The 16,244-nt window shown below is 35.3% G+C and overlaps 1 protein-coding gene across 2 annotated transcripts in view; it reads left to right on the forward strand.

Annotated features, from left to right (window-relative positions):
• The window catches only part of ATP10B (ATPase phospholipid transporting 10B (putative)), a 330,927-nt gene that overhangs the window by 85,478 nt on the left and 229,205 nt on the right, over nucleotides 1-16,244 (forward strand). The window lies entirely within an intron of this gene.

A 16,244-nucleotide genomic window follows, 5' to 3' on the forward strand; every position in this document is an offset into this window, starting at 1 on the left:
ATTTACTGAGTATTGTCTTTGGGCAGAGGTTTAGATGAGGGGCAGTGGTTCTGATGGGGTGCTAGAAGGATGCAAAGACAACCTCATAAACATGGAAGGCAAAGAGACAATGCAGAACAAATATTGTAGACATGGGGTCAAAGCCCGTATCTGCTATTTACTCCCTAATGTGAACTAGGACAATCCTTTGTCTCTTGGCTTACAGCTCTTCCTTGTTAGAATGAGGAATGTGGACTACATGATCACTGAGGATTCTTCCAGTTCTAAAACTGTGCTGAGATCCATTTTTTTTCCCCAAGTTTAGAAAGGGAGACCTAACCATAGGATATAGATAGCAAAATTAGGGGCCTGGATGCTGGGTTTTTGAGTCAATAATGTTGCTAACATCTTGTTCTTAGTTTTTTCTCCTTAGAGTGGAAAAAAAAAATACATGCCTGTATCTTTGCAATAATAATATGCAAATGGAATCACATAGATTCCCTTGTGTCTGTTTTTGTTCAAAGTGATTTCAAAAATCATGGCTCCTTAACTGTGTGCCAAAGTATCACACAGCACTGCAGGGTATTTTTAAATTTTAGAGAAATAGTAATATTCAACATCTGTCAGAAACTGGACAGATAGCTTATGGTAGTTCACAGTTTCAACGTTAGATTCCACCATGTTTCTTTTTGTGGGTCATAGTTTTTTGCAGAATTTAAGGGCAGTTGTGATGAAAGGTAAATACATGCAAAAAATCAATGTGGAACAAAAAATGAGGGTGGCAGTACCCAATCTGACTCTAAAATTTCAGAAATTGTGCAGAGCCCAGAAGGCACGCACATCCCATTAGTAGGTTATTGTGGTTATTTAAGAATGAAATAAAAACATTAGTTTTTTTTTCCTTCCAATTGTTGTGTACTTTTTAAACATAGCCTCTAAGTTGTTATGATATGAATATTTATTAAGTTGCTGGGAGCTAACTACTTAATAATCAGAACTGTTAGGTATTTGTTTTGGTGTAACAATACTATGAAAAATTCCTGAGACACTAAGGAACTTGAAAAAATTGCTGTATGAAATCCATTTCTATTATTGGTTTCCCAGTATATATAAAAGTAATGTATACTTTACATAGTCTATATAGTGTGCAATATCATTAAGTCTAAAAAAAATAAATCCCTAAATTTAAAAATATTTGATTGCTAAAAAATGCAAACCATCATCTGAGCTTTCAGCAGCTAGTCCATAATCTTTTTGCTGGCGAAGGATCCTGCCTCAGTGTTGATGGTTGCTGTCTGATCAGGGTCTTAGTTGCTAAAGTTTGTGATGGCTGTGGCATTTTCTTAAAATAAGACAATGAAGTTGGACACATTGATTGACTCTATCTTTCATGAACAATTTCTCTGTAGAATGTATTTCTCTTTGATAGCATTTTACCCACAGTAGAACTTCTTTCAAAATTGGAATCAATCTTTTCAAAACCTGCTGCTGTTCTATCATGTAAGTTTATGTAAATATTCTAAATTATTTGTTGTCATTTCAACAGTCTCCACATCTTCACCATGGATAGATTCCATTTCAAAAGACCGCTTTCTTTGCTCGTTTGTAAGAAGCAACCCCTCATCCATTCATGGTTTATCATGAGATTACAGCAATTCAGTCACATCTTCAGGCTCCACTTCTAGTTCTCTTGTTATTTCCACTACATCTGCAGTTATTTCCTCCCCTGAAGTCTTGAACCCCTCAAAGTCATCCATGCAGATTGGAATCAACTTCTTCCAAACTCCTGTTCATGTTGATATTTTGATCTCTTCCCATGTATCATGAATGTTCTTAATGGCACCTAAAATGGTGAATGCTTTCCAGAAGGTTTTCAATTTACCATGACCAGATCCATCAGAGGAATTATATATAATAATATAGCTGTCTGGCAGCTACAGACTTTATGAAATGTATTTCTCAAGTACTAAGACCTGAAAGTCAATATTACTACTGATCTGTGGCCTACAGAATGGATGTTGTGTTAGCAGGCATGAAAACAACATTCATCTTTTTGTACATCTCCATCATAGCTCTTGGGTGACCAGGTACATTTTGAGTGAGCAGTAATATTTTGAAAGGAATCTTTTTTTTCTGAGCAATAAGTCTCAACGGTAGGCTTAAAATATTAAGTAAACCATGTTGTAAACAGATGAGCTGTCATCCAGGCTTTGTTGTTCCATTTATAGAGGATGGGCAAAGTAGATCTAGCATAATTCTTAAGGGACCTGGGATTTTCAGAATGGTAAGTGAGCATTGGATTCAACTTAGTCACCAGCTACATTAGTCCCTAAGAAGAGAATCAATCTGTCCTTTGAAACTTAAAGCCATGCATTGACTTCTCTTTTCTAGCTCTGAAATCCTAAATGGCATCTTCTTCCAACAGACAGCTGTTTTGTCTACACTGAAAATCTGTTGTTTAATGTAGCCACCTACATTAATCATCTTAGCCAGTTCTACTAGATAGCTTGCTTCAGCCTCTACATCAGCACTTGCTGCTTCACCTTGACTTTAATGTTATGAAGATAGCTTCTTCCCTTAAACATCATGAACCAACCTCTGCTAGCGCAGCTTCCTCACCTCTTGCAACATTCATATATTGAAGAGAGTTAGGGCCTTGCTCTGGATTAGGCTTTGACTTAAGAGAATGTTGTGGCTGGTTTGATCTTCTACCCAGACCACTAAAATTTTATCCATAGCAGCAATAAAGCTATTGTGCTTTATTTCTTTAATCATTCATGTGTTCACAGAAGTAACACTTTTAATTCTCTCCAAGAACTTTTCCTTTGCAGTCACAACTTGGTTACCTGTTTGGTGCAAGAGGTCTCTTTTAGGCTTATCTCAGTTTACAACATGCCTTCCTCCCTGAGCTTAATCATTGCTAGCTTTTGATTTAAAGTGAGAGACTTGTGACTTCCTTTCATTTGAACACTTAGAGGCCGCTGTGGCCTAATTTATTGGCCTAATTTCAATATTGCTGTGTCTCAGGCCCAAGTGAGGCCCAAGGAGAGGGAGAGAGATGGAGGGGCTGTTCCTCAGTGGAGCAGTCGGAACACATACATTTATTTATCAAGTTCACTGTTTACATGAGAATGCTCCGTGGAGCCCTAAAGCTATTATAATGGTAACATCAAATATCATTGACCATGGATCACTGCAACAAATATAAAAATTATGAAAAAAAAAACATGAAAAAAAACACAACATGAGCAAATTCTGTTGGAAAAACGGCATCAATAAACTTTGCTCTACCCAGGGTTCTCACAAACCTTGAATTTATTAAATCAAACAACAAAAAGTATCCCAAAAAGAAGTAGGTAGGGCATGCAATCAAGAGAAGCACAGTAAAACAACATACCCTTGAATGTTGTGAAAGCAATCCTCCCACCTAACTGATTAACACATTAATGACCATGTGTGCATGCCATACACACACACACACACACACACACACACACACACACACACACATTTAGGTGAGGACATTTAAGTTCTACTCTTGGTAAATTTCATTTATACAATACAACGTTATGTGCGTTGTAGTCACCAAGTTATACATTAGAATATCAGATTAATATTTACCCAATAGTTAAAAGTTTATATTCTTCACTAAAACGCTCTTTATGTTCCCCAAATTTTAGACGCTGGCAACCACTTTTCTACTATCTGTTTCTATGAATTTGACTTTTTTTTCTTTTTTAGATTTCACATATAAGTGATACCATGCAGTATTGATATTTCTCTGCCTGGATTATTTCAGTTAGCATAATGCCCTCAAGTTCTGTCCATGTTGCCACAAATAGGAAGATTCCTTTTTTACCATTACTGATGGTAATATTCCATTGTTTATATACCATATCTTTATTCATCTGTTGATGGATACTTAGGTTGTTTCCGTATCTTGGCAATTGTGAGTAATGCTGAAATGAACATAAGAATACAGATACCTCTTTAATAGCCTGTTTTTATTTCCCTTGAATATATACACAGAAGTGGGATTGCTGGATCATCTGGTAGTTCTATTTTTAATTATTTGAGGAACCTCTATACTGTTTTCCATAATGGTTGCACCAATTTACTTTTCTACCAACAGTGCGCAAGGTTTCATTTTCTCCACATCCTCCCCAGTACTTGTTACCTCTTGTCTTTTGATAATACTCATTTTAATAGGTGTGAGGTGATATCTTACTATGATTTTAATTTGGATTTCTCTGATAATTACTAAAGTTGAACTCCTTTTCATGAACCTGTTGATCATTTGTATGTCTTCTTTGGATAAATGTTTATTCAGATCCTCTGCATATTTCAAAATCAGATTGTTTGGTTTTTGTTTGCTTTTGTTTTTTGCTATTGAGTTGCATAAGATCTTTATATGTTTAATGTCTAACCCCTATTGAGATACATGATTTACAAATATTTTCTCCCTTTCCATAGGTTGCCTTTCATTTTGTAGGTGGCTTCTTTTGCTGTGCAGAGTTTTTTTAGTTTGATGTAGTTCCATTTGTTTTTTTTTTCTTCTGTTTCCTTTGCTTATGTGTCAAATCCAAAAATTATTGCCAAGACCGATGTCAAGGAGCTTAACGCCTATATTTTCCTCTAGGAGTTTTATGGTTTCAGGTCTCTGGTTCAAGTCTAATCCATTTTGAGTTAATTTTTACATATGTTGTAAGACAGAGATTCGCTTCCATTCTTTTCCATGCAGCTGTCCAGTTTTCCTAGAAGCAATTTTTGAAGGTAAATTGTACCTTGTTATAAATTAATTGATCATACATGAATAGGTTTGTGCCTGGGCTTTCTATTCAGTTCCATTAATGTATGCGCTTGTTTTTATGTTAATACCATACTGATTTAATTATGAAAGCTTTTGGGGAGCCTGGGTGGCTCAGTCGGTTAAGCATTCGACTTCGGCTCAGGTCATGATCTCACGGTCCGTGAGTTCAAGCCCCGTGTCGGGCTCTGTGCTGAGAGCTCAGAGCCTGGAGCCTGCTTCAGATTCTGTGTCTCCCTCTCTCTCTGACCCTCCCCTGTTCATGCTCTGTTTCACACTGTCTCAAAAATAAATAAAACATTAAAAAAAATTTTTTTAATTATGAAAGCTTTGTAATTTGCTTTGAAATCAGGAAGTGTGTTGTCCCCAGCTTTGTTATTCTTGTTTAAGATTATTTTAGCTTCTTTGGGGCCTATTGTGATTCCATTAAAATTTTAAGAATTTGCCCTATTTCTGTGAAGAAAGCCACTAGAATTTTGATAGTGCATTGAATCTATAGATAGCTTTAGATTATCTATAGATAATCTATAGCTATGGATGTGCCAACAATATTAATTCTTCCAGTCCATGAATGGAGGATATTTTTTCATTTATTTGTTTCTCCTTCAATTTCTTTCATCAGTGTCTTACAGGTTTCAGGGTATAGATCTTTCACTTCCTTGGTTAAATTCATTCCTAAGTATTTTGCAATTTGATGCAATTGTAATGGGATTGTTTCCTTATTTTCTCTTTTTAATAGTTCATTGTTAGTGTGTATAATCACAACTGCCTTTTATAAATTGTGTCATCCTGTAACTTTACTGAATTTGTTTATAGTTCTAACAGTTTTTTAGTGGATTCTATGGGGTTTTCTACATATAAAATCAGGTCATCAGCAAATAGAATTTTACTTCTTTCCAATTTGGATGACTTTTGTTTCTTTTTCTCACCTAATTGTTCTGGCTATAATGTCTGGTACAAGTTGAATAAAAGTGGTGGTAGTGGTGTCTTGCTCCTGACTGTAGAGGAAAAGCTGAAAGCTTTTAGAGTATTCACTTTTTCACTCTTGTGTATGACATTAACTGTCAGCTTATTATGTAAAGCCTTGGTTAAGAATTATTATCATAAATGGATGTGGAATTTGTCAATCCTTCTTCTGCATCTAATGAAATGATCATGTGGTTTTTACCCTTTATTTTTTCATGTGGTGTATCACATTGACTGATTTTTGTCGATGTTAAGCCATCTTTGCATCCCTGGAATAAATCCCACTTAATCACAGTGTTAGGATCCTTTTCATGTGCTGTCAAATTTAGTTTGCTAGTATTTTTTGAGAATATTTGCATTTATGTTCATCAAGGATATTGCCCCCTATAATTTCATTTTCTTGTAGTGTCCTTGCCCGGTTTGGGGTCAGAGTAATGTTGACATTGTAAAATGAATTTGAAAGAGTTCCCTTTTCTTCTAAGTTTTGGGAGAGTTTGAGAAGGAGTACTATTCTTTAAATGTTTGGAAGGTTTCACCAAAAAAAAAGCCATCTGGTCCTGGACTTTCATTTGTTGGTAGTTTTCTTGGGTGTTTGTTTGTTTGTTTTTCATTAGTGATTTAATCTCCTCACTCTTAAACAATCGATTCAGATTTTCCATTTCTTCAGGATTCAGCCTTGGTAGGAATTTATTTCTTCTAGGTTGTCCAATTTGTTGGTGTATAATTTTTCATGGTAGTCTCTTATAATCATTTACATTTGTGTGACCTCAGTTGTAATGTCTCCTATGTCATTAGTTTGTTGAGTCCTCAATCTTTTTTTTTTTTTTTTTTGGTAAGAGAAAAGGTTTAATTTTTGTTTATCTTTTCAAAAAATCAGCTTTTACTGTCATGTAGTGATTGTTTTGCCTTTTGTAGTCTTTGGCCAAAAGTATATTTTGCCTGATATAAGTACACATACTTGTGATTTCTTTTTGTTTCCATTACATTCAATATTTTTTTTCTATTTCTTCACTTTAACTCTGTGTGTATCCTTAAAACAGAGGTCTCTCATAGGCACATATAGATGGGTCTTGATTTTTTTTTTTAATCAATTCAACCACCATGTCTTTTGATTGGAGAATTTAGTCCATTTACTTTTAAAGTAATAAGTATGGACTTACTGTTAACATTTTGTTAACTGCTTTCTGGCATTTTTGTAATTCTTCATTCTTTTATACTCTCCTTCAATACTTGATAATTTTCTGTAATAACATACTTAGATTCCTTTTTCTTCTTTCTCTTTTATCTACTATAGATTTTTGCTTTGATTACCATGAGGCTGACATAAAACATCTTCTATGTATAACAGTCTATTTTAAGCTGATAACAACTTAACTTCAAATGTAGAATAAAGCTTTACAATTATACTCTCCTCCATACATTTTGATGTCACTATCTACATCTTTTTATCTTGTGTGTTCATTGACAATTTATTCTAGTTATAGTTGTTTTAATAATTGTTTTCATTTAACCTTCCTACTAAAATTATAAGTGATTTACCCACCACCATTACAACATTGGAGTATTCTGAATTTTACTATATATTTACCTTTACCAATGAAATTTATACTTTTATATATTTTCCTGTTACTAGTTACCATCCTTTTATTCCAGCTTAAAAAAGTTCATTTAAAAATTTTGTAAGGGCATTCTAGTGGTAATGAACTCCTTCAGCTTTTGCTTTTCTGGAAAATTCTTTATCTCTCCTTCCATTATGGGGAAAACTTCCAGGGACAGTATTTTTGGCTGGCAATTTTTTTTCCTTTCAGCAGTTTGAATATATCATGCCACTCCCTTCTGGCCTGCAAAGTTTCTGCTGAAAAATCTGCTGACAGTCTTATGAGGGCTCTCTTGCATGTAAGAATTACTTTTTTTAATCTTGTTGTCTTTAACTTGGCAATTTAATTATAATGTGTCTCATTGTGGGTCTCCTTAGATTCATTTGGAAGTCCGTGGACTTCTCAGATTTGGATGTCTGTTTCTTTACCCAATTTAGGGAAGTTTTCAGCCACTATTTCTTTGCATAAGTTTCTGCCTCCCCGCTCTTTTCCTTCTGGGACCCCCTATAATGTCTGCATTAGCTGCTTGATGATTTCCCATAAGTCCCTTTGTTATCTGCCTTCTTTATTCATTTTTCTTTTTGCTGCTCTGATTGGATAAAGTACACTGCTCTGTTGTTCAGTTAGCCAATTCTATTCTGCTATTGAAACTTTCTCTTGCATTTTTCAGTTAAGTTGTTGTATTATTCAGCTCTGTGATTTCTGTTTGACACTCTTAGATTTTATATTTCTTTGTTGAAATTCTCATTTTTTTTAATGCATTGTTTCTTGACCTCAGCATTTTTATGACCATTATTTTGAACTCTTTATCAGGTAAATCACTTATCTCAATTTTATTAAAATCTGTTTCTGGAGTTTTATCTTGTTTTTGTTTGTTTGTTTGGAACATATGCCTCTGTTTCTTCACTTTTCTTGACTGTGTTTGTTTCTGCACATTAGATAAAGCAACCACCTCTCCCAGTCTTGACAAAGCAGTATCCTATAGCAGATAATCAGCATTCAGCCCAGCCAGTGTTTCTGGTTGTCTCTCAAATCTTTGTGGTTGTTCATGCCACCTTGTTTGTTCTTTGTGGCTCCCAGTAGTTGAGCGTGTGCCAAGACCTATCTGTGCCCCAAAGGGAGAATTACAATCTGCATTGAGATGCAGGATGATTGAAAGCCAGACCCTCATGCAGCAGTATGTGTGAAAAAGTATGTATTTAGAGCCCTTTTGAGGAGGAACTGGGATATAGGCTTTTTTGCCTGCTCGCTCTGTGTTGGTTCTGAGCATATACCCATCAGGGCTGCTCCTGAACCTGTTAATAACTGCTTCTTTATTTTCTAAAATTCTGTAGGTTTTGCTAATGCAAGCCCCTTTGGTTATTAGAGCCAGATGATCCTAAGTTCATCCCTTGGGTAGCACCACAAAATCTGGGGCACCAGATGAATGTACGTGCTCCATCCAGGGTGTTACTGGTAACTGGAAAATGTCAGTAAGGGTATCCTTGAACTTTCTTGTCATTGATAGAAGATAACAGTCAGCTCCTAGATGTATGTTGAATTAGAAGCCTGATGTTCAGAAAGCGTCTTTTAAAGTATACAAATTAGGCTTTTTCAGGGTAAGTCTGAGACATAGGTGATTCTGACTTTACTCTCTGCCCTGAGTCCTGGGAGGATAGCCTGGTTAGCATGGTTTCCTTGTTTGCTATAGTCTTGTGGAACTCGTGAATGCAGGCCCCATTAGCTATCAGAGCCAGACAATCTAGGAGTATATACGTTGGGTAACAGCCACAATAGCTGGGGCACCAGATGTGTGTAGAAGCTCATTCTAGGAAGATACTGGAAAATTGGAGTGGGCTGAAGTGAGGAGGTGAAGGTGGCATCTGCTAGCTGCCCCAGTCTCCAAGGGGGATCATAATTAACCCTTAAATGCATGTTAAATTAGAAGCCTCACCCTTAGGGTGCCTGGGTATCTGACTCTTGATTTTAGCTCAGGTCATGATCTCATGGTTCATGGGATCAAGCCCCACAAGAGGCTCCACACTGTCAGCATCGATCCTGCTTGGGATTCTCTCTCTGCCTCACTCTCTGCCCCTCCCCTGCTTGTTCATTCCCCTGTCCCCCCTCTCAAAATAAATAAAATGTTAAAAAAAAAATAGAAGGCTGACCTCCAAGCAGCAGCATAAAAGTATGCAAATAGGTCTCTTCCAAGGAGAGACTGAGAGATGAGAGTTTTTTCCTGTTCCCTGTCTACTGAGCCTTGGCAGATAGCTCCACTGAGTCTACACAAGCCCCTTATGAACTATTTGTTTGCTATAGTCTTGTGTGTCTTGTGGACACTAGCCCTTTAGCTTTCAGAGCTAGGTGTTTTGGGGGCCCATCCCAAGTGGGATTCTTAAAAGTTGGGGCACTAAATATGGTGTTCAAACCTTTTGCTCCTCAGGGAGAGGTTGGGACTTTCCTCTCAATTATATAGTACCATGCCAGAGATCAGGTTTATGTCAAGCCTGTGTTTGTCCTTCCCAGCCATTTTGATATGGGTGAAATAGCTATTTTTTCTTCTTTACCTTGATGTATAGGAGCTGCTCAGCTACTTTATAGATTGCTTCCACAGGGAATTGCTCCATAAGTAGCTGTAGATTCAGTAGTTTATGGAAAGAGAAGAGTTCACAAGGTTTCTATGTGACAAACTTGGACCAGGCTTCTAATAATAGTGTTTTCTTTCTTTCTCTCATTTCATATAAGGTGTCTATCTGGTTTGAATATCAAGGCAGTGCTAGCCATATAAAGTAAATTAGGAATTGTTTCCTATTTTTCTACATTTTGGAACACTTTGAATAAAATCAGTGCTATTTATTCCTTAAATTTTAGAAGAAATCAGCAGTAAAGCTACATGGTCCTCAAATTTTCTTGTGGGACTGTTTTAAATAATGAATTCAATTGTTTAATAGATATAGGGCTATTCACATTTTCTTCTGTTTCTTATATCAATTATAGGTTTTATTTTATAGGAGTGTGTCCACATCATCTAAATTTTTAATTTTATTGATATAAAGTTGCTCATAATATCTTTGAATAGTATTTTCTTGTCAGATGCATCTTTAATAATATTCCTTTAATTCTCTTCATGTTATTGGTTATTTGTGTCTTCTCTTTTTCTTGATGAGTCTTTCCAGGGGGTTATTGCTTTTTGTAGTTTTTTCTTAGTTGTACCTTTTGAATTTTTAAAATTCTGTAAATTTTTTAAGTTTATTAACTTTGTTCCATTTACATTTTTTGAGTTACATTGCTTTTCTCCCCTTTATCTCTTTGTGAAAGATATTTAGATAGTTGTTTTTAGCTTTTTTTCCTAATATATTCATCTGTGTTCATAATTTCCCTCTAAGCATGGATTTAGCTACATCTACAAATTTTGATATGCTATATTCATTATTCAGTTCAGAATGTTTTCTAAACCTCCATTATGATTTCTTCTTTGTCCCATCGGCTATTTATCAGTTTATTGCTTAGTTTTCAGCTTGGGAGAAAGTATTTTATAGTCATATTTCTGTTACTTCTTTCTAGCTTATATCCATTGAGGTCTGAGAACATCCTCTCTCTGATTTTTATCCTTTTAAATTTGTTGAGACTTGCTTCACGGCCAGTATGGGGTTCATTTTGGTAAAATGTTTTGCATGCACTTGAAATTCTATATTGGACTAAGAGTATATGATCAAATACTCTGTTCATAAATTCATTAGAATAGTTCTGTTCCCTTTTAGTGTGATTATATTATTTATTATAAATATAGTTCATTTGTTTATAATTTGCTTTCAGTTTTAACTTTTCCTATTTTTGAGTATACTCAGAAAAGTATCACTGCCTCCTGCATTTCTTCTGTTCCCTTTCCCCTACACCATGTAGGTAACCAACATTATTGTTTCCTGATTTATTCTTTTTGTGTGTTTTTTAAGATAAGTAGGTATACATATGTTCTCTTATTTCCTCTTATTTCTTTTATACAGTATTGCCTTTAAGCTCTTTTGCAACTTCCCTTTTTCACTTAACAATACCTCCCAAATATCACATCAGTTCATAGATATTTTTCTCATTCTTTGTTTACAGCTGTATAATAGTCCATTGAATATAAGGGTCATAATCTAATTAATCTCCTATAAGTACAGGGCATTTAAATAGTTTCCTAAAAATAATACTGAAAGTAGTAGCTCTTTGTGTATATATTTTTTTGTACTGTTGGTAGTGTATCTTCAGGGTACATTCCTATAAGCGATACTGCAGAGTTGAAGGATAGATTTTTTATTAACTGGTACCAAATTCCCCTCCATAGGATTTGCATTTCTACCTTTTTTTCATTTCTATTAGAAATGTATGAGAGTACTTGATTTTCCACAGCCATGGGAACAAAAAGTATTCTTAAGTTTTTGAATTTTTGCCAATCTGATGAATGAGATACAGTATCTCAATAAATTTTTAATTGCATTTGTCTTAATATAAATTAAGTTGAATATCTTAAGTTCAAGGCTCATGTTTATATCTTCTTCTAAATTAAATCTTCATGTCTTAATCCTGTTTTTCCGGAGTATTTATAATATTTTTAAATTTTTTTTAATGTTTGTTTATTTTTGAGACAGAGAGAGACAGAGTGCAAGCAGGGAAAGGCAGAGAGAGAGGGAGACACAGAATCTGAAGAAGGCTTCAGGCTCTGAGCTGTCTCAGAGGCCCACGTGGGGCTTGAACTCACAAACAGTGAGATCATGACCTGAGCCAAAGTCGGACACTTAAACAAATGAGCCACCCAGGTGCCCCTATAATTTTCTTTTTTTTTTTTAACTGAAATATAGTTGACATAAATTATTAAATTACTTCAATTATGGGAGATAGTGATTTAACATTTATGTATACATTACAAAATTATTACCATAGTAAGTCTAGTTACCATTAGCCACCATATATAGTTATTACAATATTATTAACTGTATTCTCTATGCTGTACTTTACATCTCTGTGACTTAACTCATTTTATAACTAGAAGTTTGTATCTTTTAATCCCCTTCACCCAGTTCACCCTTCCCCCGTAGCTTCATCCTCTCTGGCAACCTCCAGTTTCCTCTCTGTATTTGTGAATCTGTTTCTATTTTGCTTTGTTTGTTCATTATTTTGTTTATTAGATTCCACATATAAATGAGATCACATGGTATTTTTCTTTCTCTGGCTTACTTTGCTTAGCGTAATACCCTCTAGGTCCATCCATTTCAATAAAAAGATTTCAGTCTTTTTTATGGCTGAGTAATAGTCTCTTGTATATGTATATACAACGTCTTTATCCATTCATCTATTGATAAAAATTGAGTTTGCCTTCAGATCTTAGCTTTGGTAAATAATGGTGCAATAAACATAGGGTGCATATGTGTTTTCAAATTAGTGTTTTAATTTTCCTTGGGTAAATACCCAGTGGTGGAATTATTGAATCATATGCTATTTCTTTTTTGAGGAAATGTCATACTGTTTTCCACAGAGGCTGCACCAATATACATTCCAACCAAAAATCCATGAGAATTTCTTTTTCTCCACATCCTAAGCAAGAATTGTTATTTCTTATCTTCTTGATACAAGCCATTCTGGCTGATGAAAAGTAGTAATTCACTGTAATTTTGATTTGCATTTCCCCAATGATTAGTGATGCTTAGTAGCTTTTTATTTACCTGCTGGCCATCTGTGTGTTTTCTTTGGAAAAATGTCTACCAAGGTCCTCCACCCATTTAATAATCAACTTTTTATTTTTTATTTATTTTTTAAATTTTTTTAGTGTTTATTTTTGAGAGACAGACAGAGAGAGACAGAGCACAACAGGCGGAGGGGCAGAGAGAGAAGGAGTCACAGAGTCTGAAGCAGGATCCAGGCTCTGAGCTGTCAACACAGAGCCTAACGTGGGGCTTGAACTCAGGGAGTGTAAGATCATGACCTGAGCTGAAGTCAGATGCTTAACTGACTGAGTCACCCAGGCACCCCAATAATCAATTTTTTAGAGGGGGGAGTTGAGTTATAGGAGTTCTTTATATATTGTAGATATTAACCCCTCATAAGATATATAATTTTCAAATACCTTCTCCCATTCAATAGCTTGCTTTTTTGTTTTGTTGACAGTTTCCTTCACTGTGCAAAAGCTTTTTTAATTTGATGTGGTCCAATAGTTTGTCTGCTTTTGTTCCCCTTGCCTTATGAGACCTATCTAGAAAAATGTTGCTATAGCCAATGTCAAAGAAATTACTGCCTATGTTCTCTTCTAAGAGTTTTACAATTTCAGGTCTCAAATTTAGATCATTCATTTTGTGTTTATTCTAGAATTTGGTATTGGAAAGTGGTCTAGTCTTATTCTTTTGCCATATAATTGTCCAGTTCTCCCAGTACCATTTATTGAAGAGACTGTCCTTTCCTCATTGCATATTCTTGCCTCCTTTGTCATAGATTAATTGACCATATAAACCATCTATGTCTTGTTTTGATAGTATATATGGGCCTATTTTCTTATGTTCCCTAGACCGTTCTAACAGGAATATAGGATAAGTGTCCATTTGTACCCACAAGTAAAACTGTACCATATGAGAACCCCCAGACTGGAAGTCTAGCACCAGCTGTCCCATGCAGTTTTCCAACTTCATGCTACATAAATCAGAGAAGAGAGTCATCATGAATTGATGAGGTATAGCATAGTAACCTGGGGCTTTAAAATTTGTGCCAGATGAGAAAGCAATTGGAATAGACTTCTAAGTACTAACTTAATCTTGTAGTTTTGGCAAAAGTTTATTAGTGAGAGATAGCCCAATCCCAAATGGTGCCTACAATCTGTGGCTCAATTGTAGAATCCTGGTGTGAAAGAATTGGGTTCTGATAACTTTGTTCAAACTTCTAAGAGATAACGAATACCTTTATAAACAGAAATGGTTATTATATCCTGGTTAGCTAATGATAAGTATAGGAATATCTCCAGGGCAAGAATGGGATGGAGAATGGATCCTGAGGAAATAATTCTAAAAACAGTTCTGCAGGGCTAAGAGATAAGCCAGATGGTATATATTTGAAAAATGGGGGAGAACAAATTATAGCTATTTACATTTCTACTCTGAAAGCAATGCCTGTATTTTCTGTAGTATAGCTTCTTTGTTAAGGACTATTAACTTGAGAGGGGAGAACTACCACCAAATGATATTTTAATGGCCAGAATAAAAAAATGTGTTACTTTTGCTGTGATTTCATGGAAAAAAAATATCTTGGTAAGAAACATTTATCATATTTTATAAGCTCTGTTGGGTCTTTATCATGAAATAAAAGACTAACATTTTAGGAAGAGAAACACTAACATGGCTTTCCCTTTTGGAAACTATTCAACTCAACAAATGTTCAATAAGCTTTTGCTATATCCATGGCACTGTACAAAGGTACTAAGGGAATATAAAGAGGGATAAAATATATCCCTTGACCTCAAATAATTTTTAAATTTTTATGAAGAATATTCCAGTAATTAAAACTTCTGTTTTATATAGATAATAACTATATATAAATAACCCACCTCACCTACATTTATAGTACCTAATATCTTTTATCTCTGCTTTAAATGGACCTTTCTAGTTGAAAAAAGAAAATCCCACAAAACTCTTTCTTAGAACAGCTAAACAACTTGCAACATTAGACAAATGTAATCAGCATTGATGAGAAAAGATGATGGACTGACTGATGAGGTGGAAAGACTTTTGATTGCCTGGAAATAAGTTAAGATAGTGAATCCATATGCCTAGAAGCCAAACAGTGATTTTTCCATAGGGCTGTTGTACTGGAAACCTCTTAAGAAAAAGAAAAGTGAGACATTAAAGGAAGACACATGCAGCTTTGGCCAGGAGATATTTGATAACCCCAGGATGAGAATAGTGACATAACCCCATAGTTCAGGGTGAAGCTGCAAGGAATGATGGCACTATGCAATACAAGAAGGAGGAGAAAATAGTGGACAGAGGTAGAATATGAAGGAAGAATCCTGGGAGGAGGTGGCATTTAATGTCAGCCTTGAAGGATATAGATGGGCCCAGTGCCTGAGAAAGAATTACTCATTCAGAGGAATCACAGTGACCAAACATATGAAACCTTGAATTTTCTAGGAATTTTGTTGGGGGAAAAAATAATTTTTATATTCAGTACACAAAAGCTGAGTAAACAAAAATAGTTTGCAATTAGTCCACAGAGGGTGTTCATTTGGACTTTATTTAGTAAGCAACGAAGAATAATGCATTGAGATCAGGGCTTTAGAAAGGTAACAATGGAGGAGCAATGTAAAGGTGAATAGAGTACTTGTGACAGTAGTGCAGACAGAGAATAGAAGCACAAGGACTCCATCTCATTTTGTCTTTTACAAATAACTAGAACATTATTGACCACATGGCAGGCATTCCACAAATATTTTATTCACTCAGCACTTGACTATAGCATGTCTATCACATATACACATCTGTGGAAGCTAGAGAAATGAAGAAATGTTCCATTGTTCACAAGATACTTTGAGGGTCATCCAAGGTTCAGATGTCCAACTATTTTAGAAATGTTCACATTCCACACTCAAGGATGTCAGTAGTCAGGACCAAACATTAAGAATAAGCTACACTCCCCGCCCCTCCAAAAAAAGAATAAGCCATACAAACGATTATAAATTGCATGAAACAAGCAAACAAACTTAACTCTCTTACTTCTCCATATGGCCTTTTTGTTTTATTTCCACTGAAACTGAAATTCTATCTAAGCAACCAAAAATGGAAAATACCAGATTTGACTATAGGGGGCAATCAGAAACCCTATGGAGGATTTGTATATTACCAATGCATGAAGAAAAATCCCCACCTAGAAGGCAAATATCCTAAGCCAATGTCCAA

The sequence above is a fragment of the Acinonyx jubatus genome, chromosome A1 (assembly GCF_027475565.1).
Source record: "Acinonyx jubatus isolate Ajub_Pintada_27869175 chromosome A1, VMU_Ajub_asm_v1.0, whole genome shotgun sequence".
Taxonomy (NCBI): Eukaryota; Metazoa; Chordata; class Mammalia; order Carnivora; family Felidae; genus Acinonyx; species Acinonyx jubatus.